Raw genomic sequence first — 7659 nt, 5'->3', positions numbered from 1 at the left:
ATGGAATTAATTTTATGAGTGCAGTAAATATCAGGAAAGGCACCAGCCTTGTTAAGTGCACATCAATGGAAATGTTTTAAAATGTTCTGAGTTACTTAATTGAAATCATATTTTTTAGTTTCCAAGTCAAGTCCTTAATTTAAAGAAAGAAAGACTTGCATTTATATAGCGCCTTTTATGACCACTGGACGTCTCAAAGCGCTTTACAGCCAGTGAAGTTCTTTTGGAGTGTAGTCACTGTTGTAATGTGGGAAACGCGGCAGCCAATTTGCGCACAAGCAAGCTCCCACAAACAGCAATGTGATAATGACCAGATAATCTGTTTTTGTTCTTGATTGAGGGATAAATATTGGCCAGGACACATAACAGTAGTTAGTGATAAACCAATGGCTCAGGAGTATTAATTGCAAAAATAAAACAATATCTAATAGTTGATGTCCCACAACAGTTTATCCCATTTAAAAATTGTTCATAAAATGTGGGCAACATTGATAAGGTTGCATTGATTGCCCACCTGGGGTTGCCTGAGAAGGTAATGGTGAGCCTTCTCGAAATCCTGCAATCCTGCTGGCAATGTTACTCCCAAAACAGTGTTGGGTTGGGAATGCCCAGGATTTTGACCCAAGATTAATGAAGGAATGTCGCTCTATATCCAAGTCAGCCTGCCGTGTGACTTGCTAAACACCTTAGAGCTGATGGTGTTCCATCATATTGCAGTTCTTGTGAAGCCACTCCAGGCTTCCTGCAAGCAAATGTGTTGATTGAATATAACGTTACTCCATTATCATCATAGGCAGTCCCTCGAAATCGAGGAAGACTTGCTTCCACGCTAAAAGTGAGTTCTCAGGTGACTGAACAGTCCAATACGGGAATTACAGTCTCTGTCACAGGTGGGACAGACAGTGGTTGAAGGAAAGGGTGGGTGGGGAGTCTGGTTTGCCGCACAGGCCTTCCGCTGCCTGCGCTTGTTTTCTCATGCTCTTGGCGACGAGACTCGAGCTGCTCAGCGCCCTCCCGGATGCTCTTCCTCCACTTAAGGCGGTCTTTGGCCAGGGACTCCCAGGTGTCGGTGGGGATGTTGCACTTTATCAAGTAGGCTTTGAGGGTGTCCTTGAAATGTTTCCTCTGCCCACCTGGGGCTCACTTGCCATGTAGGAGTTCTGAATAGAGTGCTTGCTTTGGGAGTCTTGTGTCGGGCATGCAGACAATGTGGCCCACCTAACGGAGCTGGTCAAATGTGGTCAGTGCTTCGATGATGGGGATGTTGACCTGAAGGCTACTCCACTGAGGCTATGGCACATTATTTCACTAATCTAAATGAGAGTACACATTTATGCCACATCACTTGTTCTCCATCACTCACACCGTGGCACTTGTGCCAAGTAACTGTGATCAATGTTCCCCCTAATTTGTTTTGTGGTGCTTGGTCCCTTTAACGGACTGTGCGACCCATTCAAATATTTTGCGTGAAATCACCTATTGAAAAACCAGTCCCGGGCTGGGCGGGACCTCCAGGCTGCTGTGTGGCTGTGCGGCTTAGCGGGAACCTTACCTGTGATATGTGGTTGCTTTATCCTAAAGTAAAGAACTTGCATTTATATGGTGACTTATTCCAGTTCTGAGAGATGTCCCCAATCACTTCATAAACAATGAATCATCGTGAAATGCAATCACAGCTATTTATTTCAGCAAGCAGTATAATGTCCCACAAATAGCAATGAGTGGTCAGTTAGTCTGTTTTTGTTGAGATATCAATGTTGCCCAAGGAGCCAGGGGAACTCCCTGTTCTTTGAATAATATCATGAACCCTTTAATGTTCATCTAAACTCGCAAAACAGGCACACAAGGCTTTAATTAAAAGGCTCGTATGCAAGTCTGCCAGGGATCACTTTTAACAGCGGCGGGGTGGGACGTGGCAGGAGAGGAGATGGTTCGTGATACACTTTGCTCAATATTCCTTTCCCATTGTACAAAATAAAATCTGTGTCGTGTCTAATGACTGACCTTTAACACGCGGGATGAGCAGGAGCTCCATACAATTGCAGAACGAATGTGGCACTTTAAGGGTTAATTCCGTACAGGAATATCTTGCGAAATGCGATGGCTGGTGTCTGGAGTGTGCTGCAGTTACAACTCAGGCTCTGTGTTGGTGGAATCCGCCCTTCATTCTCTGCCAGACGAAGAAACACCCAGCAGTACTTCTGTGAACAAGAATGCAGACACTGAGTATCTGTAGGTGCAGGAGTGGCACAGGGACATACGCACTGACAACTCGCCAGGCTGTGAGAGGAGCCAACCAACGCCTTGTCGGGCTCACATCTCCAACAGCAACAGCACCTCTATAAATGTAAGGCTCTTGTTTTATCAGCTGGGGTTATTTGGTGCTCTTTTTGAAAAAGAAAAGATTCCTTTGCAACTATCCTGTTCATTTTTTCTCCTATTCTTTGTCGCCATACAGAAAATCTTTGATCTCTCTCGGCTTTTACACAGCGAATGACAAAAAAACAAACCGCAAAGGGAGTGAGATAAATTTGCCTCTAGAAGTCAATCCATCACATAGAACTTAAAGGAGGGGCTTCTTTTCCCCCAGACATTTCAAAGATCAGATGCAAAGCTGGTTAAAATATAATTCCAGGTTACTCATGTAAGACCCAGGCATTTAAACATAATTTCGTTCTTCCAGCAAATAATTTATAGGTGCTAATGTTTAGATCAAAAGTAAAAGCATTCTTCAGTTTCTTTCCTCTGAGACCAGAGACTTGAGCATATTATCTCGGCTGGCACTCCCGGTGCCAACTGAGGGAATGCTGAACGTCGGAGACGCCATCTTTCAGTTGAGACATTAAACTGAGGTTATCTCGTGCAGATGTAAAAGATCCCACAGCACTATTTCGAAGAAGAGCAGGGGAGTTATCCCAGGTGTTCTGGCCAATATTTATCCTAAAAAAGTACTTAATTGGATACAAAGCACTTTAGGACATCCTATGTAAATGCAAGTCTTTCTTTCTTCTGTTTACTTATAGTTAAATAAAAGTGTTAAAATTAAGTAGTAAAGTTATAGTTAGATAGTATTATGGTATTAGAACCGGAACTTAACAACATAATAAGTACCTTTTTAACGAATGGTTTATGTTCCCGCAATGCCACTCAAGCTCTCCGGCCCTGAAAGAGCACAATTTAAACTGCGGAGTCTCATTCCCGCAGGTAGTAAATTGTTGTTCGCATTTTTGTTCTTATTTTTCTTTTCTGTCCCTTTTCTCTCTCTCGCTCTTTCATTTCCTCTCTTTATTTATTTTTCTGTACCTGATTTGACTCTAATTCATCCTATTTCCATCTCCATCGTTCCGCTGTTTCTTTCTCTATCCTTAAATTTCATTGGTAACGGAGATAGACTGGTGGTCCTGTCATTCTCCAAGGTCTCTGGTGTCTTGTTGCCCTTGCCTCGCCATTATCAGTGCGCACTTCCAGCAACTTATAAGGCAAACTTTTTCCAAGCTGATGGGTGAGGGAAAAAGTCTAACTAAACAGGCATGCAGTGAGATGCCCTACTCCAGCAAATTCAGGCCCATTAATTAATGCCTCTATGGGGATCGCCGCTGACCTCGAGGAAAGCTGCCCACAGAGATCTCGCGTTCTCTGCGGTGAAAACATTAGCTTTCCCGATGTTAACTTGATTGTAGAGCTGTCAAAAGGGGATCCCAGTGATCAACAGCAGTGATGTCATCAAGCTGGCTAAGCAGCCAATCACATTGAAGAATTCTCACAGTCGGCAAATAAGGAAATAAAAAGCAGCTTTTATTCACTTTTAAAAAGTTTAATAGAGAGCAAAATAAAGATTGGGACATACACAAGGTAGAAGCTGAAATATCGTAAACAAACTTAAAAAAATATATATCTTTTTTATTATTTTAAAACTCTAGTAATTTTTATCAGATTGGAGAAATCTGACATTCCACAAATATAAAATTCGTTTTTCAGGGTCAGAACGGTTGTTCAGCAGTCAGTACACCTGTAACACATCATTGAACAAGGTTTAACTTGTAATGGGGATTTTAACAGGAGGAGAAAAGGGAAAGTGTTGGTCAGTTCAAGTGATTTCACTGATTTCTCTGGGGAGCTCCACAGCGCCACCTGTGGCGGAGCATCATCATCATCATCATAGGCAGTCCCTCGGAATCGAGGAAGACTTGCTTCCATTCTAAAAGTGAGTTCTTAGGTAAACAGTCCAATACGGGAATTACAGTCTCTGTCACAGGTGAGGCAGACAGTGGTTGAAGGAAAGGGAGGGTGGGACTAGTTTGCCACACGCTCCTTCCGCTGCCTGCGTTTGATTTCTGCATGCCCTCGGCGACGAGACTCGAGGTGCTCAGCGCCCTCCCGGATGCACTTCCTTCACTTAGGGTGGTCTTTGGCCAGGGACTGCCAGGTGTAGGTGGGGATGTTGCACTTTATCAGGGAGGCTTTGAGGGTGTCCTTGAAATGTTTCCTCTGCCCACCTGAGACTCGCTTGCTGTGTCGGAGTTCCGAGTAGAGCGCTTGCTTTGGGAGTCTGGTGTCATGCATGCAAACAATGTGGCCCACCCAACGGAGTTGGTTGAGTGTGGTCAGTGCTTTGATGCTGGGAATGTTGGCCTGGTTGAGGACGCTAACATTGGTGCGTCTGTCCTCCCAGGGGATTTGCAGGATCTTGCGGAGACAGCGCTGGTGGTATTTCTCCAGCAGAGAATGACTGAGCGCAACTCCAGGATTTCTGTGTTTATCTGCACGTGCACTAAATCATGAAGTTACGGTTAGTTTCCAAGGGGTAATGACGACAAACGCTGACAGTTTCGTCATCATTATCACCGTTAAATCCGGGCCATTAGACTTAACTTTCTGTGGCGAGTTTAATGGGCAATTAATGTGCAAATGAAGCAACTTACGGGGAAGTTAAGGGCGAGATGCTATTTTCGCGAGGCTAATGGCGGAGCAGCATAAATTGTTCAGTAACTTGTACAAAAGTAAAATACTGCGGATGCTGGAAATCTGAAACAGGCCAGGCAGCACCTGTGGAGAGAGAAACAGAGTTAACGTTCAGGTCGATGAGGCTGATGCTGCCTGACTTGCTGAGTGTTTTCAGCATTTTCTGTTTTTAACATAATACATAAGAACATAAGAAATAGGAGGAGTAGGCCATACGGCCCTTCGAGCTGCAGAGGAACCGTTACAAGGACACGCTCAAAGCCTCCTTGATAAAGTGCAACATCCCCACTGACACCCAGGAGTCCCTGGCCAAAGACCGCCCTAAGTGGAGGAAGTGCATCTGGGAGGGCGCTGAGCACCTCGAGTCTCAACGCCGAGAGCATGCAGAAATCAAGCGCAGGCAGCGGAAAGAGCGTGCGGCAAACCAGTCCCACCCTTCCCTTTACCTCAACGACTATCTGTCCCACCTGTGACGGGGGCTGTAACTCTCGTATTGCGCTGTTCAGCCACCTAAGAACTCATTTTTAGAGTGCAAGCAAGTCTCCCTCGATTTCGAGGGACTGCCTATGATGATGATGATGATGGCTGATCCGATCATGGACTCAGCTCCACTTCCCTTCCCGAAGTTAGTTCAGTAACTTCTGTCCATTTGCAATTCACGGGGTATTTCTTCCTCGCAACAAGTTGCTGATTGATTTGCACATCAATAACGGCGTGCATCGTTCACACGCCGTTTTCCCCCGCAAATTCCGGCACAAGATTTTAGCTTGGGAGCAACGCGGGTTAATTTGCAATGCTGTGCAAACCGATCTGGGAAGTTCTGCTGAGTCCAAGTGGTAAAGCTGGCCTCTGGCGCTCTCCGGTGGTCGCTCCGTGGAGCTACGCCGACTACTCGTTAAATAACTTAGCTCTTGCAGTTAAACTCGCTGCCACGTCGACTTCGCGACGCAGAAACCACATTCCAAGGAGCTCAAACTCAGCAAAATGTAACGGTATCGCTTTCCTGTACTTCATCGAAAATAGTCTCGCGGCTTTGTCTGCTTTCAAGGCAGGCAAAAGTAGGCGGATTTGGGAGAAAGTCTGTTTATATTTCAGTGCATGTAACTGACCGAAATGCTAATCGAGAGAAACAATGCTTAAGAAAATACCTTTAGGCCACGATTTTTAAACGACGGAACAAGTTGAGCAAAGAAAGATAGATCTATTTGTCTTTTTATATATATGGCGTCTTGCAAGACGCGGGTGGGTGAAATATCTGTCTAATTTGACCCAATATTCCTAAGGTTGTGAAGCAATGATTCTGAAGATTTGTGTAATATATCAATTATAGGCAACTAAACCAAATTGTTACTTTAAAACTTGAGCGCGAAACCATACAGGAGGAATGTTAAAAGTTCAACATCCACCCGTCCTACTTAAAATGTATTTATTCCCAATATTTACTCTGGAGGCGGGGAGAGGAGATCAGGCTGCTGGAAGCATTGTAGCAGAAATGTGTTGAAAGATAAAGCTGTCTGAATGCTGCTTTTTGGCACTGCACCCAGTCCTCTCTTTTAGGAAGTATTAAATCTGTGTCCTCTGGTTCTTGATCCCTCCACCAACTGCTCCCATTGGCGGAAGGATGGAGAACCAGAGGGCACAGGTTTAAGGCGATTGGCAGAAGAACCAAAGGCGACATGAGGAAAAACTTATTTTTCCGCAGCAAGTGGTTAGGATCTGGAATGCACGGCCTGAAAGGGTGGCGGAGGCAGACTCAATCACTGCTGTCAAAATGGAGTTGGATAAGTACTTGAAGGAAAAAAAAAATTGCAGGGCTACGGGGAAAGGGTGGGGGAGTGGGACTGGCTGAGGTACTCTTGCAAAGAGTCGGGATGGGCTCGACAGGCCGAATGGCCACCTGTGCTGTAACCATTCTATGATTGTATGTAGGTTTTATTCTCTGTTGCTAATAACTGTGCTGTTTGGATATCAGAATTTGCTTTGCATTAATGGATGAACATTTAAAGTGGAATGCTACAAGGGCACATTTCTAACCGATTCTTTCCCCAATGATTTCTCTCTCCTCCTGGACATCAAGGGTTAAGTTACGAGGAGAGACTACACAAATGAGGGTTGTATTCCCTAGAATTTAGAAGGTTAAGGGGTGATCTGATCGAAGTTTTCAGGATATTAAGGGAACGGATAGGGTAGAGGGTAGAGAGAAACTATTTCTGCTGGTTGGGGGTCTAGGACTAGAGGGCACAGTCTAAAAATTAGAGCCAGACCTTTCAGGAGTGAAATTAGAAAACACTTCTACACACAAAGGGCGGTAGAAGTTTGGAACTCTCTTCCACAAACGGCAATTGATATTAAATAATTGTTAATTTTAAATAGGAGGTTGATAGCTTTCTGTTAACCGAAGGTATTAAGGGATATTGGGCAAAGGCGGGTATATGGAGTTAGATCACAGATCAGCCACAATCTCATTGAATGGCAGAGCAGGCTCGAGGGGCTGAATGGTCCCCTCCTGCTCCTATGTTCTGAGAGTGATGGCTCTTGATGGGTTACCAGTAGCCCTCTGGTAGCTTGGCTCAGTGCCTTTCTTCATGTGTGAGCCTGGACAGCCAGTGTTTGCAGGCTGGCCGACTGTGGGAGTCATCACAGCCGAGCCCAAACTTGTTCTGGGGCCGAAATCTTTTAAAATTGCTGCTGCCTCCA

This window comes from Pristiophorus japonicus, chromosome 12 (genome assembly GCF_044704955.1).
Source record: "Pristiophorus japonicus isolate sPriJap1 chromosome 12, sPriJap1.hap1, whole genome shotgun sequence".
In the NCBI taxonomy this organism is placed as follows: domain Eukaryota; kingdom Metazoa; phylum Chordata; class Chondrichthyes; family Pristiophoridae; genus Pristiophorus; species Pristiophorus japonicus.
Note: the sequence above shows the minus strand (reverse complement) of the source record.